Here is a 27,153-nt window from a genome sequence, read left to right as displayed (position 1 = left end):
TGTAGAAGAAGAATCAAAGAAATAAATAAAAGAAAATGAAGCAAAATGAGTAAAAGAAAAAATGCAAGAAAGCAAAAAATAGCATACTTCACTCTGTATTCAAACAATATCAGTTCTTTCTCTAGAGGCAGAGAGTATACTTCACCATTCATCCCTTGGGATTCTCTTGCATCATGGCATTGATGACAATAGCCAAGTCATTCATAGTTCTTCATCAAACAACATTGTTGTTATTGTGTACAACTTTCTCTTGGTTCTGTTCACTTCACTATGCATCAGTTCATATAAGTCTTTCCAGGTTTTTCTGAAATCATTTGTTTGTCATTTCTTATAGCGCAATACTATTCCATTACAACCACATACCACAGCTTGTTTAGTCATTCTGCAACTGATGAACATCACTTTTTAGGTCAGTTGTTTTTCCAATGAGAAATTTCACAGTTTTTCTTTTTACTTTTTTGATTTTGCTTTATTGTGTCTTGATGTCTCATAGAGTCATTAGTTTCTAATTGTTCATTCTAATTTTTGTGGAATTTACTTTCTTTAGTGAGTACTTCCTTTTCTCTTTGGCCAGTTCTATTTTTTAGGGAGTTATTTTCCTTGGTATATTTTTGTGTATCTTTTTCCATGCTGTTGACTCTTTTTTCATTATTCCCTTGCATTATTCCCATTTCTTTTTTTTCCAATTTTTCTTCTACTTCTCTAATTTGCTTTTTAAAACCCTTTTTAAGTTCTTCAAGGATTTGTTTTCGCACCTGAGACCAAATTACACTCTTCCACGTTGGTAACAGAAGCCAATACATACTTCTATTTATCAGTTCCCTGGTTGCAGATTTCTCATCAGGATCTTGGCTCCACTGCAGTCCAGAGTAAGCTCACAATGCATCCTTGACCCTTCTCACCTATTTCCTGTAAAATGAACATGAAGAATCATACAAATCTATATCTATGTGATGCTTTTAGATTGGTGGAGAGACACAGAGAAAAACAGAGAAAGAGAGAGACACAGACAGAGACAGAGAGACAGAGTGAGATAGAGAGACAGAGACAAAGACAGACAGACAGACACATCTAGATAAACACACACACAGACAGAGAAGAGAGGAAAACAAATTGAGAGAAGAAAGTAATGGAGATAGAAAGACAGAGACAGTCACAGAGAGAAAGACAAAGGGGGAAGAAGGGGGAAAGAGAGAGAGGAGACAGAGACAGAGGCAAGGGTGGAGAGAGCAGAGTATAGAGATTCTGAATTTTGATGACTGTGGCCAGGCCTTTCCATGGCTTTTGCTCTCAGTGCAACCATTACTAACACAAACCTCTTCAAAAAGAGTCAGGAATATTATGACATTTTTCAGACCCTTAGTGTTGAATGGTGATTTAGCAGGTAGCGGAAAGCTGAGTGAATGGGAGCAAGAAATAAAATGTATCTCTTCACCTCCCCTGGTAGGTAACAATATCATTCATTAGTTGTCTTAGAATAGTTGGGGAAAATGGGTTGAAATATGTTGTATAGAGGCAATGGGGTATAGAAATCTATTTTGTCCTACAGGAAAATAGAGGGGAAGTGAATGTAAAAAGAGGGAATAATAGAAGGAAGGACAGACTGGAGGAAGGAGTGGATGGGGTGCATGCTGTCCTGGGATGGGAGTGGGGAGAGATGGGGAAAGATGGGGAGAAAATTTTGAATTCAAATTCTTGTGGAAGTCAATGTTGAGAACTGAAAAACAAAGTTTTTTTAAAGAAAAAAATAAATAATAAATATGTTGTGTAGAATGAGATGAGATGAAGGAGATATAAACAAATGAGAGCAAAGTGCAAGGTGAAATAAAGAAGTGGATAAAAGTATTAGAAGAACTTGGAGGAAGAAATGACGTTTTACTAAAAGCACTTGCACTAAATTTAGTGAGTACTATCCAGAAAATTACCGAAAGCAAAAATCCCACAAGGCTTGGCTCGTTGGTCTAGGGGTATGATTCTCGCTTTGGGTGCGAGAGGTCCCGGGTTCAAATCCCGGACGAGCCCTTTATGTCACGCTTTTCTGCTTTCGGTAGATAGTAAGAGGATAATGTTTCAATTGTGTTGGAAGGGCAAATACTTTAGCACCTGGAGTTTCGTGTACTGGAAAGCGGATGGGATAAGGGCTCATAAGGTAATGACCCCCATGAAAACCTTCTCAATCTAGTCCATTCCAAGAATGGAAGATAAACATAAAATGAGTGAAAGACTGAGACAAAAGAGTTTGTAAGAGCACATTGAGAAGATGGGAAGACAATTAGATTAAGAAGCCATGTACCACTTTTGTTTATCCCCCAATTTTTGGCTGTAATGACTGTGCTGAAACTAGCTTCTCTCATGGAAATGGTGACATGATTTTTTTTTTTTTCAGAAGAGGAAGGGTAGTTTCCTAATGATTTTTGGTATCTCTTGAAGATGTAGGAGGGAGTAGCCTGAGAAAAGGAGGATCTGTCCACTTAAAGCCAACACTTAGGACCATCTTCTCCGCTGGGAGCTATAGCTTTTATTTAACTGAGTTAAGATGCTGGAGAAAAAGTTGAAATATATATGGGAAATTAAGAAGAAATATAAAACAACATAAGAGATCTAAGGAAGAACTATATAAAAGGAGAAAACTTAGGTCACAGATTAATTTGGGGGGAGAAGATATTGTGTGTGTAGGAGATATGAAAAAATAATTGCAGGAGAGTTTTTGATTGACTTTTAAAAGGTTAGAGAGAGTAAACAAACAAACCTGTAGGGTTGTGAGAGGTCCTTGGTTCAAATCTTGAAACCTGGTTAATTTTACCTGTCTCTGCCTAAACAATTTCGAGTCATCTCTGATTTTCACTTCCTTCTTTCAGCCTTGGTTTGTCTTTTGATCCTTAGTCTCTTCTAGAGATGGAACCATTGTCTCTTCTCTACTTTCCATGGCATTAGGTACACAGCTAAGTAGAATGACTCTTCAGTTACCCCAAATCATCCATAGGATTATTGTGAAAAACGGTGTTTGCAATTGGGGAAAGGAAGAAGAAGGAACATCTGGGAGGGAAACTCCAGATCATGAGAGAGACAGTTTTGTGTTGAGGAAAAAGTAGTAGATTGGGAATCTGGAGAGGTACTTCTAGGCTCAGTCTTGTTTCTTGACCATCTCAACTGTCACCTCGCTCTCTCTGGGCCTCATGCTCCTTCATTGCAAAAATAAAAGGCTTTATTAAGACTTTTGCTCAATTATCCTAAGAATAAAAGAAAATCCCAAGCTACCAATCATTTGTTTACAAAATCCTCAATATTATTTACCTTTATTAAGCCTTTGATATCCGTGATCACTTTCTTCACTTTCTTCTCTTTAGGATTTTGTGACACTTTTTCTTCTGATTCTTCTCCTACGTGTTGACTACACTTTCTCAGTCTTAGCTGAATCTTCATTCAGGTAGTATTTGCTAACCTAGAGTGTTCTCCAAGTATCTACTCTGGGCCCTTTTCCCTTCTTTCTCTACACTATTTTGCTTGGTGATCTGATCAGGGCCCATGGATTTAAGTGTCATTTCTATGTAGATGATGCTCAGATACATTTATCTACTCTTAGCTTCTCTCCTGACCTCCAGGATCATATTACTAACTATCTCTTAAACAGTTTGAACTAGTTTTTCTGTAGATATATTTAATTCAACATGTCCAAAATGGAACTCATTATCTTCCCTATTCTCCAAATCCATATCTTTTCTACACTTCCTTGTTGTTGTTGAGGGCATCACCATCTTTCTAGGCAACTAGCTGGTATAGCAGATAGAGCCCTGGACCTAAAATTAGGAACACATGAATTCAAATCAGACTTTATCCATATACTATCTGTGTGACACTGGCTAAGTCATTAAATTCTGCTTGCCTTAGTTTTCTCAACTGTATAATAAGGATAAGAATAGCACCTACTGGGCAGAGTTGTTGTAGGGATCAAAGAAGACAATATTTGTGAAATACTTGACATGTGTCTGCCACATAGTAGGTGCTTAATAAATCATTCCCTCCCCCTTCCCAGTCACTCACACTTTCATCCTAGTTATCATCTTTGACTCCTCATTACACACACTCATTCCAGATATCACATGTATTGCCAAGTTCTGTCAATTCTATAGTTAAAACATCTCTCATGAATGCCCTCATACATTCTCAAAAGGCTGCTGCAGAACCTTATTTCCTCCCAACCTGATTGTTTCAGTAGCCTTCTGAGTCCTCTCCTTGCTTCGTCTTTTACCACTCCAATACATCATCTACTCAGCTTTCAAATTTATCTTAAAATGAAGGTTTCACTGCTACTCTTCCCTATTCAATAAACTCCAAAAGCTCCCTATTACATCTAGGATCAAATATAGAATCCTTTATTTAGCATGTAAAACCCTTCACAATCTTACTTCAGCTTATTGTTCCATATTTATTATACTTTATCTCCCTCCCCCCATGCATTCTTTAGGCCAATCAAACAACTCAATTTCTATCCCTCACTTAGGATATTCCATGTATTTCTCCAGCCTTTGCACAAATATGTCTGATATACACTTTCTTCCCACCTCCGTTGTCTTAGAACAGGGGTGGGGAACCTGTGGTTGCAAGACCACTCTAGGTCCTCAAGTGAGACCCTTTGACTGAATCCAAGTTTGGAGGCCACATGTAGCCTTTAGGACTAAGGTTTCCCACCCATCTTAGAGAGTAACAACTCTTCCTTCCTTCCTTCCTTCCTTCCTTCCTTCCTTCCTTCCTTCCTTCCTTCCTTCCTTCCTTCCTTCCTTTCTTCCTTCCTTCCTTCTTTCCTTCCTTCCTTCCTTCCTTCTTGCCTTACTCCCTTCCTGTGTCTGGCATATAAGAGGACCCAATAAATGCTTATCAAGTGACTGATTGGTTTCTTGTATAGAAATCTTATGACTTTCAGAGGGAAAGGAGACCTTCCCTATCCCTGAAGAGCTATTGGAAGTCAAGGGTCTTTCCCTGTTCTCTCCTCTACACTACTAGAGAGCTTATCTGTCCCATAAACTGAATGCAGGATAAAGAGAAATGGGTTCCTTCCAGAGAAGATGTTGAAGTTAGATTATCAATAAATCTATAAATAAGGACTCTGAATCTCAATTTCCTCATCGTTAAAATGGGGGACTGAAATACCTACCTTTCAAGTTTGTTGCATGGACTAAATGAAATAAGGTGTATAAAACCGTTGACAACTTTAGAGTGGCATTTTTATGTTGTACGTTATTACTAAACGTATTTTGATAGACATAAATGTTTCTCTTTTTTGTAAATGAAAAGAAAAATAAGACTTCCTATTGCCGAAATTCAAGGAAGAAAAAAAAGAAGGGCTCGTCCGGGATTTGAACCCGGGACCTCTCGCACCCTAAGCGAGAATCATACCCCTAGACCAACGAGCCACCTACTAAAACCCTCGAGATTCCTTTACTTCAGGAAAGATTTCAGCCACGTCAAACTTTTTCGTGATTTTTCAGCAACAGTTGTGAATCCGGAGCCACCTGCTGGACGCAAAAAATGAATCCATGTTCTCAAACGAATTGCTGATGAGGATTTTTCCCTTCTGTATTTTCGGACTGATGCAACATTACAGCATTGAAATATGGTCGCAGATTAGAGATTTGGGGGAAAAGGAGGAATCTCTGGGAATGCCCGACGAGGGAGGAACAGAGCCTGTTTGCGCAACGTTAAAAGCAAGAAATACTTTACTGCGTGTTCAGTGGTTACGTTACTGCTAAATCTGAAGGCCTAGGGATGTATGAAATGATCCCCGTAAGTCCTGGTCACGTCTGCTTTTATGCATATTGGAGATGTCACTCTTTGCGTGCCTCATTTTAATCTTTTGTCTGTTCTACTGTTCTTTCCTTATTTCGAGTGTGTCTCACATGGGGACGAGATGAGGAAAGACTGCTTCCTTCCTCCTCTCTCCTCCCTCTGTCCTCCTCCTTCCCTCAATCTGTCCTCCTCTGTCCCCTCTTAGTCCTTCCTTTTTCTCCTACCCCATGTGTCCTCCTTCTTCCCCGGTCTTCCTTCCTCTCCCCATCTGTTTTCCGTCTCCTGTCCTCCTCCCCGCCATCTTTGTTGTCCTACCCACCCTCTTTATAAAATTCCCTCCCCTCTCTGTTCCCTTTACACTCTTCCTCCCCTCCTTTGTCTTACGTCACTTTCATTCTCTTTCCTTCCCCAATATCTTCTCCACCCCACTCCCCATTCCTCCCTCACTGCCCACTTCTGAGACAAAGAAGCTAAATAGATCTTCGGTAGCGCAGTCCTTTCAGTTTCCTTCCTTTGTTCTCTCCACCTCCCTGTCATTTCCGAACAAGTCTATTTCAGCTCTTTCAAATTCCCTCTATTAGAAAAAAAATCACAATGCATTAAAAAAACAACTAAATGATCTATCTAGCCAAACCAAAGAAAACACAGAATGATTGATTTTTCTACTTTTTCATTACAGCGTCTGGTAGCGTGGCCGAGCGGTCTAAGGCGCTGGATTAAGGCTCCAGTCTCTTCGGGGGCGTGGGTTCGAATCCCACCGCTGCCACATTTTTGAGCTACTCAGTTTATCAACTAGAGCTTTGTAATTTTCAATTATTAATATCTAATGTTGATCCCGAACATTACGAAGTTTTGCCATCCAAGTAGTATCTTTACCAAGTGCTAAACTGGAAAGCGTCTGAGTGGGACAAAGAAACGCATCTCTCGAACTTTGACGAGTACTTGCAGATCATAGCTACTCATGAGACTATCTGCTGCTTAAAACTGTCCTCGGAAACAGACGAAATAGCATATCTTTTGAAGAACCCATATTAGTTTATGCGATCTTTAACACCCGTTACTCCGTCAAAACTGTTCTTGTTAATATCCTGCACTCAGTGAACTGCTTAAAGTAAAGTGTCTCAGTAAAATAATTCACAACCAAGGTGGGAATAACAAGCTTACTTCTAGAGCCCTGATCGGTCGGTTTTCATTTGTTTAGTCCAAATTGATGGAGATCTAAATGAGAAAAAATTATCAGAAACATTTGGGGGAAAAGTTTTAGGAACTCTTCAAACTCAGTATTCAGGGACTGACAGTTCAAGGCTGACTACTATGATAGATCCCAGAGAGCTGGTTTGGAGTGATTCTGTCTTTTCCCACTTGTTCTTTCTACATCGCTTCATTTTCTGTCTGCCATTACCTCATTCCTTCCTCATTCTGCACTTAAGCCACAAAGTTGAGACTTTTTAAATCAAAGTAGAAAATTAATAAATACCTCACGCATCAAGTCAATCAACAAACATTCATGGAGAGCTTACTATGTGCCAGGCACTGCTAAGCACTGATAGTATAAAGATAAATAGAAAACAGTCCAGTCACCAAGAAAGTTGCATTTTAAAGAAGGAAGAAGAATAATTACATTAAATAATAGTTTCAATTTTTTGTCAAATCAGATTTTTCTTTTTCTCTGGGAGGGGGAAGGGTAGGAAAGGGAGGAGGAAAAGCAGATTCCAGTTCTACATCAGGGTCTATCAAATCATAGAACAGGTTACCTCCGCACAATTCTCTCTCTCTCTCTCTCTGTCTCTCTCTCTTTTTGTCCTGCCCCTTCCTTTCTTCCTTTCCCCCTTCCCCCCTTCCTTCCCTCCTCATCTTGTGTCCCCTAATCCAGTGGTTTATACTTTACTGCTTACAAACACAACGAAATCAATCTAGAATCAAATTTTTATTAAGCATCTACCAAGTGCCAGGCATTGGTTCCCCAAAACAAAACAAACCCACCCTCTCTCTTGATCTTACCCCCCCCAAGCTATCATTCATATATTCATAAATATCATATATTTCTTTTGCCTTTCTTGCCAAACTCCTAGAAAAATTCAATTACACTCCTAATTGACTACCTCCATTTGCTCTCAACAGTCAGGTCCAATAGCCATTTCTCAAACCTTATCTTTCTTGACCTTGACCTTGGTGCAGCACTTGACACTACTGACTGACCCACTTGGAATGCTCTTTGTTCCTTGAGTTGCCATTCCATCGCTCTATTTGGCTTCTCCATCTACCTAGCTGACTGCTTCTTATTTTCCCAACCAGGGGCTCAACTCCAAGGCTTTGACCTGCTTTTCCTCTCTGTTTTGAGGACTTAATTAGTTTCTATGGATTCAATAATCATTCATACACAGATGGTTCCCTACTTTCTCTCCTGAGTTCTAGTTCTGTATCACCAGATAGTTACTTATTGAACACTTCTAACTGGATGTCATGCCAGCATCTCAAGCCCAACTTGATCCAAACAGAACTTCTTGTCCTCCCTGGAAACCCACTTTTTGCCCCTTAACTTCCTTATTTCTTCTCATAAAGTTGTAATAGCTTTGTATATGTTGTAAATATGTTTACATGTGTCCATATTATTTCCCTCAATAGATTGTAAGCTCCTTGATGGAAGGGATGTTTTTATTTCATTTGCATAAAGATTTGACTACTGACAATCACAGTACCTTAAACTACAGGTATTTATATAATTGTTAATTGATTTATTGATCAATTGACACAAAAATGCATTAAAAAAAATCTACCCCTAATCCCAGGGGGAAGATATGTAAAAATAGATGCAAAATGCTGATGTTGTAATATCCATTCCTCCCAAGACCCTTCTCTTTTCTTCCTTTGTCTAAATCTGGGGAAATTAACTTCATAGGAAAGTAGACTTTTTATACAGGCCATAGACACAATTTGATACGAGTACGAAGTAAGAATCTAACATTTTAGCTTGACTCAGTCAAAATTTCTTTAGCCTAATGTTAGGCAAAGAAACCATTAACAAGCAGACAGGCAAACAGGTAAGAGTCCTGTGAGCCTTTGATAATTAGCTCATTTTCCCATTCTCCAACCTTTAATCCTCAGGGTCACAGATGGAAATGACAGATAGAAAGAAAAGCCACAGATCAAGTCAACTTAGCATTTATGAAGGACTTACTATGTGCCAGGCACTGTGCTAAGGATAGGTGACCTATGAGTTGATAAGAAATTTCCTGGGTTATGGGTACTTTAAAACTGATCCCTGAACCCACAACAATGGAGGGTTCCTCCACAGTCAGAAACCATTACTCTATTTTTCTATCTTCAGAAGAGGCTGGAGTCACACAAACTTTCATGATTATCACCCGCATTGATCAGCCTTTATCCTCTACTTTTGGGAGGCTTGAACTTAATGAATTTTCCTGGGAATCTCACTATCATGTCAAACACCAATCTTTTTGAAATCCTGATCAAAAGATTGTGTTCCTAGTGAACACCTGTACATCTCCACCCAGGGAATAGGTCACTCTTGAAAGTATGCCCAGAAAGTAGTCTGCTGACTTGTGGAATCATCATTGAACTCCCACGATAAGAAGGCCATTAAGTATGTAAATATTCAAGAAATATATGATAGAAAAAAATGGGTGTGGTATATAATTTTAACTAGAAACAACATAATCAAATGCTACACTAATATCCATGTAATATTAAAAGACTTTATCTTGCCCACATTAAACATCAGTCAAGTTTACCGAGCTTTAAAAAAAAACATACACGTTTTACACCATGGTGTATCTTACCCCTCTCTCCCTTATCTGAAAGTTCGCATGTAGGTTGACATAATTTCCTACAGATATACTTCTTTTAGAACAATAAATGACATTTAGCTATTGTCCCAAAGAGAATGGATAGAAATCTGTTCAGTACTTGGTAGACTCCATGAAGTAAGGTAGGTGAATGTTTTAGGGTATATATAAGACAAATCCTGGAAGAGACAATAGAAGGGTGCTGAACCCACTCAATAAATGCTTAAGTCCAGGTAGGCCTTGAAAACTTCAATCGTGGCTGTGGGTGAACCTTGGGAGTTATTCGAATATGTTAGGTACAAAACACCCGTGAGGAAAGCATTGAAATCCTGAATTACTTTTGTCTTTGTGCTGGACAAATCCGTCAGGTTCGGAAAGATGCATGAGTCTGGGAATAGGGGTATTCTTTTCTGGATCTGAGAGCAGCCATCTTTGCCCTCTTCCCTTTGCCCCCCTCCACTGCCCCCTTCATCCCACAGCGGTGACTTTTATTGTTTTCTGCTGCAGTGCAGGAGCTGGTAAGGGAAAAAAGGGTCGAAATGATTCAAGAGAAGTGTAGACAACTGTGAGTGAAGCGCCTGGAAGAATAGATCTTAGAGAACGGCTCTGAGAAATCTGTGGCAAAATATATATAATTCTAGTGCATATCATATATGTTCGTATAGCTACACCTCCCAGAAAAGTACCTTAAAGGAAATTCGGAAGAAAGAAACTTCAGGTGTCCGGCTCGTTGGTCTAGGGGTATGATTCTCGCTTCGGGTGCGAGAGGTCCCGGGTTCAAATCCCGGACGAGCCCAGGGTCGCTTTATTGTTTGTGTCAGCACTTAATCTTTAAACTTCTACCTCAGGAAGGACAAGGGACGACTATCAATTTCATGCGCAATTGGAAGCTATTATTAGTAACTGACAGTTTCACTGAATTACAAACTTCTTTGAGAACTCATTTCCTTAACCCTGAAATTCGGATGTTGGACAAGACCTAGTAGCTAAAATTATTAGGTTTTTTTTTTTTTTTTACATGAAGACAAAATACCTGGCATTTAATAAATATTGTTGACTTGTTGATTGACTAGAAGATGAGAAAATCGTGTGTTTCTCTATGAAACGCCAGATAAGCGCTAGACCTCCACGATAATTGAGTTCACTTTTGTTAGGACACTGACAAGTTGGGGGAGCACATTTAGGGAGGCAACTTAGTACGATGAAGGGGCTTGAGATCACACCATGAGAGGATTCAATAAAGGAATTGAGAAACCCAGAGAAAAAGGGAAGAAAAGTGAAAAGGAACAGCGTTTACTAAGCACTTACGATGTGCCAGGCTTCCTGCTAAGCGCTTTTAAAATAGCTCATTTAATTTTCACAGCTGTGTGAGGCACCATTTTGCAGCTGAGAAAACTGAGGCAGCACAAAGAGTTTGATTTGGCCACGCTTATACGGCTATAGTAAAATCTAAAGCCTGACTTCACCTTGTTTTCCTCAGTTCCGGACCCTGCACTACTTACTTGCCCGAGTAATAGTAATCTTTGGGAGTTGACGTCTATCAAATATTACAGCTGAAAATAAATTTCCCGTCCATGTCCAAACCGAAGACTCAATCAGGTTTTCTTTTTCCTCTCTATTTGAAACTTAAATTAAACACTTACTAAATAATTAAAAAATGTTACTTAGCCGGAATAAAACAAAAAGAAAGGGCTCTTCTAGGTAGAAATTAGGCATTTTTCTGCGTCTGGCTCCATAGCTCAGGGGTTAGAGCACTGGTCTTGTAAACCAGGGGTCGCGAGTTCAAATCTCGCTGGGGCCTGATGATTCAACATTTTTAAACTCAAAAATTTGTAATCAGGCTCTACCTTATTGTTCATTCAACTTAAGTATCCGCCCTGTAAAATGACATTCTTCGTACCATATTTAATTTAAAGTTCATTGTCTGACTCGAGAAATGGAATGTCACTAAATCTAGAAACTGCCCTTGCTATTACAAACTGTACCCAAGAACAGAATTCCCTAAATCCAGTATATGACAAGGAAAGTGTCCATGGTAGGAGGAAAGCGTCCCTTGCACAAGGAATCGGGAGTTTTAAGTCGCCCCAGGACCAGGAAGGGTGCGACATGCACTGCAGAATCTGAGACGTGGAAGGGCTCAGTGCCGGTTGGAGGCTCCTCCTTTGGAGTGATATCCTGGGGCAACAGGCACAGCAGAACAAATTGCAAGCTTTCGGACTTATAAACAGGCTAGGCCTGGTTTGAGGAGGGGTCGCCGCCCGATCTGGGGCCAAGATGGAAAGGATGCAGTCTTCAAACTCCGCCCCTCTCCAAGCCCCGGAAGAAACTCTGTGGTCAAGCTACTTCCGTGCCTCCACTTTGCCTGTCCGATAATTATTCCTCCAGGCGCGAACTGCGCTTTGGATCATAGGAACAGTGGGTTAAAAGTCCCAAAGGCCCCTTTTTCTCTTTGAATCTTTTCCTTCCTGCTCCAATTTCTGTCTTCAGAGAACCTGCCTTTCCCTAGGCTCTGGAGAGCTCTCCAAACTCTGGCTCCCTGCCTCCGCCTGGAACCCAAAACAAAGATGCCACGTAGTGCGGAGGAAGCTTGGCCTCATCTCTGAATAAGACCCGGGTAAAATTCTCCTGCTTTGTGCTAAGTTATGTTGTAGCCAGGGAGACTGGAGAGAGCGATTAGGTTGGGAGGTACTTATGAATCCAGAAAAATATTTAAGGTGCAACTGTTGCTAATTGTTTCAAAGGAGATACGTCATCCGCAAAACATTCACTCCAGTCTGGCTGTGTATGTGCTCTTACCTTTCACCTTTAGCTTTCACGCGAACCCTGAACCAATCACATTACTTCCTGTAATAAATAGAAATAAAGTGGGGAGGTTTCCCGAAGGATAACTACTTCATCGAAACACGTCCAGAAAGCAAGAAAGGGAAGAAAATTCAAGGGCATGATGGGTACAGGCTGAAGGAGAGAACACTGAATCTCAGGGAAGATGAACTTAGGTTGGAAGAGGCTGGTGAAGATCTTGTCTGGACTATAGAAAACTCTTTTAGGATCCTGGCTCTGCCATTCAGGTTATCTATTCTTCCTTCCCTTGTGTCCCTCGAAAACTGGATATGCATTTCTGGCCTTCTGTTTACCATAGTGCATCCACTCAAACCATCATCCCTTGCACATTATCCTGGCTACCAGAACACTTCCCAGGCTGTCTCCACAGCCCGCCGCCGAGTTCCTACTTTTCCTCCTCTTTCCATCTCCCCTTTATGTTTTATCTTTTTTAGGTCCTTGAGGGCTGGGACTATTTTGTTTACTTATATTTATATCCCTCCCTCACTATCTATTTTAACACATAGCCTGGCTTATAGTAAGCTCTATAATAATTTACAAGAAAAGCTAACATTTTTATAGCACTTTGTTTGCACAGTCCATCAGGTTGTATATAAGTCATGTTATTCTATTTATTCTTCACAACCACCCTGCAAGGTAGATGTTATTATTACCCTGTTTTACAGAAGAGAAAACTGAGACTAGAGAGATTAATTGACTTGTACTGAATCACACAGCTAGTATTTAAGAAGGGTTCAAGTTCAGGTCTTTTTGACTCCAAGTTCAAGTCTATTTGATGTACCACCTAGCTACTTCAAATCTATCTATCTATACATCCACCCATCTATCATCTATCTATCATATACCTATGTACCAATCTACATTCTTACAAGTTTTTGTTAAAAGTAAAGATAAGCAGCACAGGACCAAGGACAGAACTCCCTCCGAGTTGACATGTTTATTAATTACTACTCTCAGGGGAGGCTACCTGAACTATTCTCTAGCCTACATCTCTCAATCTTGTACTGAAGGACAGCATAATATATTTTATTGTACATAGTATGTGCTTAATACATGTTTGAATGTGTAAATAAATTCACACATTTTACTTTTCAATTAATTCTACATTCTTTTCATATATGTTTTCCATCTTTCCAATTCAACCACAGAATGATGCTAGATTTGGAGTCATGGTATCTAAACAAAAAGTCACAACTTCTCTGGGGGGACTTAGTTTCTTCATATGTAAAATGAGGAGGGGTGCCCTCAAAGACCTCTAATCTACAGAACCTTTCATCTCTATATCTATGATCTGATGAACCCATTGTTGATGTATTTTTTCTTTCTAATTTCCATAGCATCCCTGGGAAACCTCAAGAAACTTTTATTGAAACATCTTGAAATCAAGCTATGAGTTTTATAACTAACCTTTATTCTCTAAGTTTTTCACAAGAGAATTGCAATTTCCTCCTTTTAAGTGTCAAAAGCAGAATGATTGCTTTCAGTCTCCTACTAGTGCCCTTTGGTGACTATCAATGACGTTAACAGTGACAAAGAAAGGCTGACAAAGTCAGACTTCAACCAGAACAATGGAGGTGGATTCTAAAATGCTATTTAAAGTTTCCCATAAAAAATTCCAATCCATTTCTCTTACCTACCAGTTAAGCTACTAAAAAGTCTCAGACAAATAAACAAACAATTCCTAATAAGACCTAATGTAGTTTGGGGAGATTTGAATGAAGAGCACCACACAGAGATAGAGTTAATGGAACTTTATTATTATACATGGAGGATGGAGGAAAACTTGCAGGTTAAGTAAGATTCAGTGTTTGGGCCCCCACAGCCTTTGATTGAGGGAAATACTCAGTGGGGTATCTTCTGGAGGTGAAACTCTCTAATGGTTTTTGCTCTCCAATCAAAGGCACAAAGCCCTTAAAGGTTCAAATTACTATAAAATTTTAGACAAAGCTGGTACCAATGATTGCCGTACGTACAGAAGGAGAATAGTATAGTTGATATCAGTGAGGTGTTACCCTCCCAGATTGATTCTTTTATGAAGGCAAACTAGATCATTTTTTGCCTCCATTCTTTGTAACGGGACGAGTTAGAGCCGACCCCTGTCCATTTCAGGACGCCACACTGAGAGCCTGCCTAGATAACCTAGGGGCTTATCAGTAGGGGTGGAACTAGATGGATTTCAGGAGGAAGGGTCTTGTCTTTGTTTGCAACGTGGCAGTTCTTTGTCTGGCTTCGGATGTCCAGTGGAGAAGATACCCATATAAGGAAAGGTGATAGGTGATAGGTTCAATGTGAAAGGTGATAGGTGATAGGTTCAGTGTAAGGCTTAGGAATGTTTCACGTAATTAAGACTATATATGCATGTGAATTAGCTGAAATAAACGGAGTCTTCACCACCTTTGTCTCCCGCCCCATCTCATTACTCACAAGATCAAGGCCTCTTGCTGGACAAGAGCCTTGGGTCGGGGTTAGGGGTTCCCATAAATGGTCTAGGGGACCCCAACAATTCTTAACTAGCCTTTAATTACTGAATGGGTATTGCCTCAGACAAACTGAGAGCTGGGAAAGACCTTACCTTAAAAAAGCCAAGGTCTCCCAGTGCACCCCAGGTCACTACCTATCCTGCTGACCTAAGTCTTGCCACAGGATTCCTGATGATTCTGGAGGACAGAGTGAGGCTGATGACTTTGTACAGCTCTGCCTCACTTAAATTCAATTCATTTGCAAATCAAAACATCACCTTCTTGAAGTCCTACAGAGGACAGACAACAACAACAACCACAATAGAAACTAATGGATGTAGGCAGAGATACAAAGAAATTAACTCTATGCAATCCAGCAAGAAGCTGGTGTGTGTGTGTGTGTGTGTTTGTTTGTGTAATGCCCAAGATATGGATTTATTAGCTTTAGCATACATGCATCCTGGCAGATGGGGGAAGACGGAAATGTCACACCAGTCAAATCAGTTTTCACACACCTATCTATATATGCACGTATACATGTATACATGTATGTAATATATATACATGTATTGTTTGTACACAGTTGTTGGTATGTTTTCTCTGCTGAGACTGTGAGCCCCTTCAGAGAAGACTCTTTTGCCTTTCTCTGTGTCCCCAGTGCCTTGCACAATGACTGACACATAGTAGGTGCTTAACAAATGGTTATTGACTGACTGAGTTTAAAACTGCACCAAGACTTTTGGAGACACTCTGTATAAGATGGTAATGCCATTTCCTGACATTTTCCTCCCCCTGTGCCATATATAATGAAACAGAATTGCTGTTTCATTATATATGGCATCAAACCAAATACTCGTAACTCTCCCAATCACCACAATAACATCCTTCACTGTTTTCTCTCTCCATGGCCTCACTGCCCCCAAAGACATTTCCAATTGACACTTCATACCCTTTAGTGTTGTACTGAGGGAAAAGTCCTGGATCTGGAGTCCACATCCCTGTACCCAACTTCCAATTCTGCCACTCTTACCATTTCTCTCAAGGTCTCAGTTTCTTCTCTGAAAAATGATATGGGCTAGTGTTTTTGCTCCAAATATTGGACATAAAAAAGTGATAGCAGACACTCAAAATATTAGCTCATAGAATCAATTCATCATGGAATGCATGGTGTGCTCTTTAAATGCATGACATGGGTGAGAACATTTTAAGTCTATGAATATTTGAATCTCCCCAAATGACCCAACACAGGCTTGGCTTATGTGTTATTTGACTTTGCTTGGCTGCTTCTCCTCATCCCTTTTTTAATTCCAATTTTTGTTGCAGTGAATGACTCCCGGTAAGGGAGGGGGAAGGGATGTATTTGGAAGTGAAGAGGACATAAAAGCAAGCACCACATGGACTGACTAATGAGATCCCAGTCCTGGGAGCAGGGCTGAGGGTCTTGCCTATTTTTTCTTGCCCCTAGGTAAAGGAGTATCAGAGCTGTCTGACTCTATGAGCTTCAAAAGAGAGAGGGAGTGAGCCATGGTAGTCCAGAAACTAGTGTCCATACCAGAGTTTATTGGCAACTGAATCCAACCAGGAATAACCTATAGGATCCAGCCCCACAGTGAATTTGACTGGGAAGCAAGATATTTGTTTATTCAAATAACTTCTTACATGGACTATGGATTTCGAAGTGAACTTTAAGAGGCAAATATTTTCTAATAACCATTATAAGTTTGAGTACAGTACACTTTTTCAGAGACAGAGGGGGAAAGGTTTAGGAGACAGTATTCCCTTGGTTTGGGAAGATTTTAAGTCCTTCCAATATCTTTTCAGCAAATACCCCTTTTGTAAAAGCTAATTAGTGGTAATTGGTCAAAGGATATTTGGGCAATAATCAGTGTTGTAGGTGAGAAGACATTAAATAATATTGGTTAGATGCTAATGAAGAGATAATTTAGGAAGTGATACCCAGAGAATGATGGGGTCGAGGCTCTGGGAACTCCCTTGAACTCTCCTTCCCACTTGATCTGATGTTCACCTGAGACCATAAGCCTTTCATCATCCTTAACCAAGCCTAGTCCTCCATTGTCTGATACCTCCAGATTGTACCTGCCTATTTCCCATCCTTGATCCTATCAAAATACCCTTAGTTTAGCCTAGTCCTCCATTGTCTGTTACCTTCCCATTGCCTCCAGCTGCTTTGGACTCTTGATCCCATCAAAATTCCCTTCTCTTGGTTCTGATCTCTAGTCACCCCAGTCCCCTAAGATCCTACTTAGACTCCTCCTGAATACAGTCCCTAAATCCCTCCTCCTGTCACCCCAGACTACTAGACCATCCCTAAATCCCTGTATATAAGATCCTTCTTCTCTCTATGAAGGTGCTCAGATTCAATCTAGCTCAGATTCCATCTATCCTGATTGTTAATGCAAGCCATGTCACAAGCCAAGGCTTCTTAAGAGTCAACCCAATATGACGAATTTTAAATAAACTTTGTTTTCCTCTTGGCTAAAAGAAGGCTTGAGTCAAGGATCAGAGTGTCAGTATTTTGGGTCCCAAGCACCCTAAACCTCAAAAGGAGCACATTGTAATGGCAGCTTGCACCAAAAGCATTAAAAAGATACCTAGACCCCTTAGAGGTACATCTAGAACAACGAAGTGTCTATATACTCTTACTCTGATTATGTAACTTGCCAGGGAGAGTGAGAGTTAGGGTAAGGAACCCCAGAATATATGTAGACTGCACAAGATACAAATAGAACTTAAAAAAAAGCAACACAACATTGCCATCCCATGACTACAGCTTGCAAAAGGGTACTCTGCAGTGGATTTATCCTATGTGTTTGATTAGCTCATTTCAAGTGATCTGTTACTTTTACTTTTGTAGAAATTCTCTAGCTAGCTGTTAGTCTTTCAACTAGAAAATGATCACGTTTTATAGATCCTGTGATGGGGTATAGGCTCTGGGAACCCACATGAACTCTCTGTGAATCCTCCTGCTTGATGTATCTTCACTCCCAAATCTGTTACCCTTAACGTAGCCTAGTCCTCCATTGTCTGTTCCTATCAAGACCCTCCCTAAACCCCTCCTCTAGTTACTCCAGGCTACTTGGCCAACCCTAGATCCCTCCCACAGTCTTTCTGTATATAACATCCACCTTCCCTCCATGAAAATGCTCAGATTCAACTTAGTTTAGATTCTATCAGGCTAACTGATATTAGCATTACAAATACTTAGATTCCTTAAGAGTCTACCCAATATGGCAGATCTTAAATAAACTTTGTTCTTCTTTGGCCAAAAGAAGTCTTAAGTCAAATTCATCCAGGTAGGATCTGGCATGCATGTAGGTATTTTGGGGTCCTAAGCATCCCTCAACATCAACACCTGCATTCCTGTAGCGCACTGATTTTGCTTACCTGAAGAGAGTGCCATTGCAGACTTGCCCAAGTTCAGAATTAATTTCTTCCTCATTTCCATCTCTTAGAATGCTTCAAGGTTCAGTTTAGGTGTCACCTCCTATGGGAAGCCTTTCTTAATCAATCTTAATTATTTGTGCTCTCTCACTTCTCAAATGAGGCTGTCTGTGCTTCTTAAATATTTTGTGCTCCAGTAGAATGTAAGTTGTTTGAAAATGGACTGTTTTTCATTATTTTGCCTTTGTATCTCTAGTATCTAGTACATCTTGCACAACATAGGTGCCTGTTTTAAAAATGTTCTTGAATTGAACAATTAATTTTTTTTACCCTAAGTAGGATTATCTTCTCAGGACCATGTCTCATGATCCTCAAAGTACGGTGAAATTGTGAGGCCTTATTTTGGGACACTTTTGGTTAAAAGTTCTTCTCTGAAAACTTGGAGGCTTGGTGAAGGAAGGAGACCAGAATTGTGAAGGAACCCCACGAATGAGATGAATTTTCAAAGGAACATGGAATATTTAACCTTGAAGAGATATAGGAAGGGCTAGACATGGTAGTACTTGCCTATACTCAGTTTCTGGGGAGACTGAGGCTAGTTATTCTTTTGATTTTTGAACTACAGTGAGGCTGAATTCTTCACTAAATCTGGCAAAAATATACTGAGTTCTCAGGAGCAGAGGATATTCATAGTGCTCAAGGAGGGGTGAACCAGAAAATAGAATGGGTTAATGTTTCTGTGCTGACCTATATTGGGATGACCCTGTATGTGGGTGCTGCACTTTTAGCCTGGGAGAAATAGAGAAATGTTGTCTTAAAAAAAAAGCCATAGGAGAGCTGGAATAGCTGTTTTCTCGTATTTGAAGAGTTATCATATAGAAGATGAATTAGACTTATTTTGTTTTGTCATATGCTAGGTTTCACTTCTTAAAAACCAAAATAAATCACAACTTAAAGCAAATTAAAAAAAAAAATCTTGATCCTGTGTTTTTACTGTATCATTGAATCCTTTTGCTTACTACCAAATTTCTAGAAATAAGTCTCCACTCACTAATTTCACTTTTAGAAGACCTAGTAATCAGGTTCTATTTACTACTGCTCTATTGAATCTGCTCTTTTTTAGGTCATTAACCAGTCCTTTATGGCTAAAATCAATGGCAGTTTTCTGTCCTTGACTGCTTTATAGCCCTTGATGCTGTAGACCATTCCTTCTTTGAGACACTCTTATCTTGACTTCTCAGATTCTCAGGTCTCATGGATTACCTCAAAGAAAGGAACAGTTGGCACCATGGATAACCCAGAGCCTGAGTGTTCCAGTAAGCAACAGTCAACAAACAAGAAATGAAATAAGCTCATGGTTTTTCTAGATTTTTTAGTAAGTTGTATGATTGTGAAGATAAGACATGCTAGAAAATAATTTATGAATTCTTCTCATACCTTCAACAACGATGCCCTTTTCAATTCAAATCAATAAGCATTTATTAGACACTTACTATGTGTCAGGCTGTAAAGGCAAGCACCCCAACATACACCAGGGGCCCTGCTATCATAGGTTCTTAGATCTGCTTTTCTAAAAGGAAAGCAACTTTTGAGGGGTCAACAATCACTTTATTCAAGCACATATATCATTCATTTAGTTTAGGGGACCTAAACTTCAGAGAAAATACAGAGAAATAAAAACCAACAGACAGTGCTTCCAAATGTCTGACATAAGCAATACGTACATCATAGATCAACAGACAGATAACTGTCTGGCCATGCATGCATAGTTACCAGAGAGAAGTACCAACATCTGGGTTTTCAAAGGGGGGCTTACATTTTTCAGAGCCAGAGAGCACTCCTTGAGAACCAGTGCCTCATTAGAAAATTAGCAAAAGGTGTGAGCCTTCCCTAATCAAGCTTCTTTTAATGGGCAGGCCCATTATAGGTGGGGAAGATCTTTAATCTCATTGGCATTACACAGGCACCATGCTAAGTGCTGTGGACACAAAGAAAGGCAAAATCAGTCCCTTCCCTCAAGGAACTTGCAATGTAATAGGGAAGACAATGGGCGAAGACCATGTATAACATATGCACATACACGCATGACACCTTGGAGGTAATTTCAGACGGAATAGATTAAGACGTTAAGTGAGAACCAAAAAGAAGCTTAGCGAAGGTGGACTTTTAGCTGAGACCTGAAGGAATACAGAGAAAGCCAGGAGGAAGAGCCATGAAGGAACACATTCTAGGTATAGGATACAGTCAAAGAAAATGCACTGAATACCTAGAAAGCTCTCTGCCATCTCTGGCTTCCTTGACTTCCTTCAAGTCCCAGCAAAAATCCTATCTTTGATAGGACACACTTCCCAGTAACTTTGAATTTTACATTCTTTCTTCTACTGATTATTTCTGTTTTATCATGTGTATGCCTTTTTTTTTTTGTATAGAATTGTTTTCATGTTTGCAGTAGACTAGGAACACCTTGAAAGCAGAGGCTGACTTACTTTGTACCTCCAGTGCTCAGCACAAGGCCTGTCATGTAATAGGTGCTGGATAAAGGATTATTTACTGACTGACTAAATGGAGAATTGCAATTTGGAAGTTTGAATACAGTGAGAAACTCAAATAATGTTTATTTTCTCTGAGCTGATTTTTCTTTCTTTTTTTTATTCTTTGTTACAAGCATAACTCTTATTAGAAATTGAATTGAATTTTGCATTCTGTTTGGAGACAAGGAGAGTCAGTACCAAGGGCCTGGTAAATTGGCATTTTTTGAAAGGGGTAACCTTGATAATGGATTACCATCCTCTTAAAGAGATACAAAAGGAATTCAATAGGACCAGGCTACCCTTCTGGGCAACTCTAGTCTATATATCAGGAAGACTTCATTTTGAATGTGGGACCTGAGTTGTGCTTTGAGTGCAGGGAAGAATTACAGGAGCAAAACCACAGCAATGGAAAAGATCAGGAAGAGAATAGATATGAAGAGTATTCCAGTTTATAAGGTATGTAAAGTGCATAAAGGGGAAAATATTGGAAATATAGTTTGGAGTCTAATTCTGAGGGCCTTAAATACCAAGGCTCAGAGTTCATAGGTTTTGTATTGAAGGGGTGCAGTACCCTAGGCAATGATGAAAGCAAAGAAACAAGTAGAAGTGTGAGTCATATCACGTGATAGCCATTGAACAAATCTTAAATGCTGATGGCAGAGGTGGTTTAAGAAATTATCACATAGATGATGATATCTGTGCATTTTGGGGAGCAGAGCCTTCATTGGAGAACCAGATTAGCAGAGGTTGGTTGACTACTCGTCGAGGCTGTTGCATAATTCTGTTCAGGTATAGGTTGTACAAGTTGACTTGTGATTCTTTCAACACTGGGATTCCATGGTTGTTTCTATACTGTTTTCCCCTTAGTGGCAAGATGCCAGAAGTTTACATTTTTCTCTTCTTTCAAGACAATGGTTCTCAGAAGTCATGGTGCCATCAATTTTAGATCCGAACATTTTAGAGGAATCTGGTCACAGGAAGATCGTTTGTAGCTCCTACAAAGAGCCTTTAGGAGCAGGAAGCAAAGCCTGGGAGCTAGCAGAGGGCAAATCACAGACGATTCCTATTCGGAAGAATTCCTTGCACCTAGGTAAGTATCTACCAAATGGAGAGCAATACGTTTTGAAGATCAAAAGTGGCAGTGTAGTTATTGATGGTGAGTATGACTAACTATTGGAGGAGTCATTAAATTTAAAGGAAAAAAAATTTCACACATCTGCCTTCCAGAACAAATCTTGCCAGAGCGATATATCTTATAAAGAGGATTTTAGGAAACAAAACTTTAAGGTGCCCTTCGATAGCTCAGCTGGTAGAGCGGAGGACTGTAGTTTGTATAATCTGTGGAAATCCTTAGGTCGCTGGTTCGATTCCGGCTCGAAGGAGGTGCTACCGTTTTAGACACACCCAAAGATTGGCATTCAATAACTGTGTACCTGTTCTGGACTACTCTCCCCAGTCTTGGGCTTTAAAAGAAAACCAAAACTCCTGAGTTCTTTCTAGTAGTAGATCGATAAATTCTCGGGGCAATTATTTGATCTGAACCTTCAAAATACCGGGCAACAAACTATTCTTACTTGGATTTTTTTTTTAAACTTCCAGTAATAATACAGACCTTCAGTTTCTGTTTTGACCCGGAATTCACGTAAGGAACACTGTCCTAGAACCTCAAACATGTCTCTCCTCTATATTTTCCCTTTCCCCACTACAACACTCCCTCTCCTCTTCTCTCTCAGCCCCTTACCAATAGTAACATATTCTGAATTAAGAAATCTTAGAAAAACAAAAGGTCCAGAATATCAAAGGGACTAATGAAAAGAAATGCTTGGGAAGGTGGCCTAGCGCTACCAGACCTCAAACTGTACTATAAAGCAGCAATTATCAAAACCACTTGGTATTGGCGAAGAAACAGAGAGGTAGACAAGTGGAATAGACTTGGCACTCAAGATGCAGTAGGCAAGGAATATAGCAACCTTCTGTTTGATAAACCCAAGGACCCCAGCTTCTGGGATAAGAACTCATTGTTTGACAAAAATTGCTGGGAAAACTGGATAACAGTGTGGCGGAAATTAGGCATAGACCCATACCTGACACCGTACACAAGAATAAAGTCCAAATGGGTACATGATTTAGGTATAAAGATTGATACCATGAATAAACTGGAGAAGCAAGGAATAGTGTATTTATCAGATCTATGGAGAAGGGAAGAATTCTTTACTAAAGGAGAGATAGAATGCATTATGAAATGCAAAATGGATAACTTTGATTACATTAAACTGAGAAGTTTTTGCACAACCAAACCCAATGCAACCAAAATCCGGAGGGATGTAGTAAATTGGGAAAGAATTTTTACAGCTAAGCTCGGGGATAAAGGCCTCATTTCTAGAATATATAGAGAACTGATCCAAATGTTTAATCATACAAGTCATTCCCCAATTGATAAATGGTCAAAGGATATGAACAGGCAATTTTCAGAGGAAGAGGTTAAGGCTATCTATAATCATATGAAAAAATGCTCTAAATCACTATTGGTTAGAGAGATGCAAATCAAAACAACTCTGAGGTACCACATCACACCTATAAGATTGGCAAACATGACAGAACAAGAAAATGATAAATGCTGGAGAGGATGTGGGAAAGTTGGAACACTAATTCATTGTTGGTGGAGCTGCGAGCGCATCCAACCATTCTGGAGAGCAATTTGGAACTATGCCCAAAGGGCTACAAAAATGTGCATACCCTTTGACCCAGCAATATCGCTACTAGGACTATATCCCCAAGAGATCATAAAAATGGGAAAGGGTCCCACATGTACAAAAATATTTATAGCAGCACTCTATGTAGTTGCCAAAAACTGGAAGTCAAGGGGATGTCCATCAATTGGGGAATGGCTGAATAAATTATGGTATATGAATGTAATGGAGTACTATTGTGCCATAAGAAATGATGAACAAGAAGACTTCAGAGAGGCCTGGAAGGACTTATATGACCTGATGCTGAGTGAAAGGAGCAGAACCAGGAGAACTTTATGCACAGCAACAACCACAGTGTGTGAGAGTTTTTTCTGGTAGACTTAGATTTTTGTAATAACACAAGAACTTCTTACCAAAAAAAAAAAAAAATCCCAATGGAGGATCTCAAGGCAAAATGCCTGCCACACTCAGAGAGAGGAATATGGAAGTCACTCACATATTGTAGCAGATCATGTTTGTGTATGTGTATGTGTTTGTGTATCATGTTCTGATTTGTTATACGATTTCTTTCATTTATCTTAGTCTGACTACATAGCATGACTATAGTGAAAATATACTCAATAGGAAAGTATATGTAGAATCTATACAGAATTGTATGCAGTTGTGGGGAGGGAGGGGGGGAGTGGGGGGTAGGTGGGGGGGATAAAATCACAATTGTATGGCAGTGATTGTTAAACATTACAAAATAAAAATAAAAAAAAAGATAAAAAAAAAAAGAAATCTTAGATGTTACTGCAAAAGGTTTCTTTTTAATTGGCATCTCATCAGGACTCTATAGTAATCCTGTTATATTGACATACAGCCTCCACTGGAAGACAGGCAAGGCAGCTGATTCCTTATTGGGACAGCTGTAGTTTGAAGAAGTTTCTCCTTAAATCTAACCTAAATCCGGTTCCCTGAAACTTCTGTGCTTAACTCTTTCCTCTAAGGCCCAGCAAATCAAGTCAATCTTTTCTCTTTCTCCCAGGTCTCGTCCTGAGATTGACGTGTCACTCTCAGCTTGTCTCACTTCCAACATATGGGTTTGCCTATTTTAACCACCTCAATATAATAGTTCTTATTCACATAACTTTAAAGTTTACTAAAAGCTTAAAACAGAAAGGAGCACTGGTTTGGATCCAAAATATTTGGTTTCTACCATTTATTATTATGGCGTTGTGTAAGGCATATCACTTCTCTGGGCCTCAGTTTCTTTATTTGTAAAATGATGGGCTTGGGTTAGACTCTGCCTCCAAATTTCTTTCTTTCCAACTTTAAATGCTATGGTCTTTGTTTTCTTCATAGTAAACCTGTGACTCGTATAATGCAAATGTTAAATACTGTACAAATTCTGACGATGAAGGCAAGAAGACTAAGAAACTTGGGTTTTCTGTGGCACGCGAGGGATGGGTTGAATAAAGCGTGTTCGCAGACACAAACAACCATACAGAAAATACTGGGTGCTAGGAAAAGCAAAAACTCATCTCCTTCGAGCCGGAATCGAACCAGCGACCTAAGGATCCCTACAGGCAAACTCTACAGTCCTCCGCTCTACCAGCTGAGCTATCGAAGGAGGACACTATAGCAAATTTACGGTTGACATTTCAGTGAGACTTTATGATCTTCTGTGGAGTTCATAAGCTATTTGAACCAGATTCATTTTTACATACTTTTTAAAGGTTTATTCATTTAACAAATACTATGGAACAAGACACTGTGGGGGAATACAGTAGTGAATAAGGTGATCATTGTTTCTGTCAAGGAGGATACAAAATAAAAGAGGTCAGGGTATGTAAACTGTAGTAACTTAAGTCCCTAGGGTTAAGGTTAGGGTTAGGGTTAGGGCTAGGGCTAACCCTGAATGTGTTCTCTCTGATTTAGACTAGAGAAGAGATTTGTGAAGGCCTTTTAAATGAAAGACAATTAGACTTACTTTGCAGGGTGTTCAAGCAGATCTTGGGTGACCATTTATCGGGGAGATTACAGAATGGATTCATGTATCAGGCAGGGTGTTGGACAAGATGACCTCAAATCCTTTCAGTGGATTCAGTGAATCTTAAAAAGTCATACACAATAAAGATAGTAACAGTGTTTTAAGGGTTCCGAGCAGGGTAAAATCACATTCTGCTGGAGAACAAGAAGGGCTTCTGGGAAAAGGCGATGTTTGACCTTCTCTTTGAGAGATGGGCAAGATTTAGGGGGCATAGATAAGTGGGACTAAAGCACTTCTGGGCAGGGGGAACTACCAGAGCAAAAGTAGAGGTTGCAAAAGAGCACATGCTAAGGGAGTCATGAAATAGTTCATTTTGGTGGGCTTTTTTCGAATGTTTAAATCCAATTAAATATCTATTTAAACTACTCCTACTACTTGCAAGGAAGTTTCCTTCTTTCCCTGACTAGTTCACTAAGCTAAGGGCGATGATTTCTCAGTCGCGAGGGTTGGCAAATGCCTCTGGGAGCTTTTCTGTCTTGCTACAAAGAAAGCGCAAAGACTAGTGTGCCCCTTTCCCTGGGGGAAAGGCCAGACGTAAGTCTCTGTCTAGTTAATTGGTCCCTCAATTCCAGACAGATTTACTCCCGCGCGGCAGAAATTAAGTTCTTAGTTCCCTCCCTATCCCTCAGTTTCCCTTTTGTCTCTTAGTACTAGTCAAGATCCCTCTGACTACAACTTCTGTTGGACAAAGTTAAAAGTGGAATCAATCTATTAGTATGGGTTTGGGCGCAGGTAGGGAAGGGAAATGAATACAGGGAAGGGGTAAGTGATGTCATGGCAGGATAAATAGTAGATGAGAAGAGAAAGAGGACGAAAGAAAGATAACCACATGATGTATTCCAAACCAGAAACAAAATGCATTCATATGTGACAGACAAGGAGTTTAACCACCCGATCCAGTATGGGGCTCGTTGGTCTAGGGGTATGATTCTCGCTTTGGGTGCGAGAGGTCCCGGGTTCAAATCCCGGACGAGCCCGTACTTTTTTCCCCCTCTCTATACATAAGGAAATATATTAAAACTTTTCTTGTACTTCAGTCCTCCCTGCTAAAAGGAAACAGAGTTAAACAGAGATATTAGTGAGAGCAAAGGGGAAAGTATTGGGGACATCTACATTAGACCAAGCTGACTCTATTTCAAGGTCCCCCGTCCACCTCTCTCCCCCGCCCTCCCTACTTAATGCGTGCAAGCCAGCTGTTTCTACCCCATTGGAGTAACAGCTCCTCTCCACCCCTGCATTCAATTTTTCCAGCCCTTTGCTGCCCCCTGGAGGTACTCCAGGAAAGAGCTTCCGAATTCCGACAGTGGTTCCCATTTCGCTGATCGGGGGCGCCTAGGCCCAAAGCAATGCCTCAGAATTGCACCAGAGCCACTCCCACCTTGGGACGCACCCTGCTACACCCACCAGAGTTTCCAAGTGTTAGGCTGGGAAAGAGGACCCATCCCCAGGCTGAGAGGACAGTAATGATCCCTTTAGTTCCGAGCAAGTTTAACAGAGGACCCCTGCATCACATGTTGACTCTCAAACATATCCACACATCACGTAATACAGCAGACACAGACACACTAACATGTACACGTACACATCACACACCAACGTGCATACAGA

The 27,153-nt window shown here is 40.1% G+C and overlaps 1 long non-coding RNA gene and 8 other non-coding genes across 9 annotated transcripts; 7 read left to right on the top strand and 2 right to left on the bottom strand.

Annotated features, from left to right (window-relative positions):
• The first annotated feature begins 1,950 nt into the window (after window positions 1–1,950).
• Window positions 1,951–2,022, top strand: TRNAP-UGG (transfer RNA proline (anticodon UGG)). The gene has a single exon. It is a non-coding gene; the product is annotated as a tRNA-Pro (tRNA).
• A 3,317-nt stretch (window positions 2,023–5,339) lies between these two features.
• TRNAP-AGG (transfer RNA proline (anticodon AGG)) lies at window positions 5,340–5,411 on the bottom strand. Its single transcript has one exon. It is a non-coding gene; the product is annotated as a tRNA-Pro (tRNA).
• A 97-nt stretch (window positions 5,412–5,508) lies between these two features.
• On the top strand, window positions 5,509–6,917 carry LOC140513439 (uncharacterized). The gene is made up of 2 exons (XR_011970168.1): window positions 5,509–5,781; window positions 6,464–6,917. It is a non-coding gene; the product is annotated as an uncharacterized lncRNA (long non-coding RNA).
• TRNAL-AAG (transfer RNA leucine (anticodon AAG)) lies at window positions 6,469–6,550 on the top strand. The gene has a single exon. It is a non-coding gene; the product is annotated as a tRNA-Leu (tRNA).
• Window positions 6,918–10,314: 3,397 nt separating the features above from the next.
• On the top strand, window positions 10,315–10,386 carry TRNAP-CGG (transfer RNA proline (anticodon CGG)). The gene has a single exon. It is a non-coding gene; the product is annotated as a tRNA-Pro (tRNA).
• A 932-nt stretch (window positions 10,387–11,318) lies between these two features.
• On the top strand, window positions 11,319–11,391 carry TRNAT-UGU (transfer RNA threonine (anticodon UGU)). Its single transcript has one exon. It is a non-coding gene; the product is annotated as a tRNA-Thr (tRNA).
• A 10,723-nt stretch (window positions 11,392–22,114) lies between these two features.
• On the top strand, window positions 22,115–22,205 carry TRNAY-GUA (transfer RNA tyrosine (anticodon GUA)). Its single transcript is given in 2 exon segments — window positions 22,115–22,151; window positions 22,170–22,205. It is a non-coding gene; the product is annotated as a tRNA-Tyr (tRNA).
• Window positions 22,206–25,037: 2,832 nt separating this feature from the next.
• Window positions 25,038–25,125, bottom strand: TRNAY-GUA (transfer RNA tyrosine (anticodon GUA)). The gene is given in 2 exon segments: window positions 25,038–25,073; window positions 25,089–25,125. It is a non-coding gene; the product is annotated as a tRNA-Tyr (tRNA).
• A 1,325-nt stretch (window positions 25,126–26,450) lies between these two features.
• On the top strand, window positions 26,451–26,522 carry TRNAP-UGG (transfer RNA proline (anticodon UGG)). Its single transcript has one exon. It is a non-coding gene; the product is annotated as a tRNA-Pro (tRNA).
• Window positions 26,523–27,153: the final 631 nt, after the last annotated feature.

Source organism: Notamacropus eugenii, chromosome 7 (genome assembly GCF_028372415.1).
Source record: "Notamacropus eugenii isolate mMacEug1 chromosome 7, mMacEug1.pri_v2, whole genome shotgun sequence".
Classification (NCBI taxonomy): Eukaryota; Metazoa; Chordata; class Mammalia; order Diprotodontia; family Macropodidae; genus Notamacropus; species Notamacropus eugenii.
This window is presented reverse-complemented; position numbering and strand designations above follow the sequence as displayed.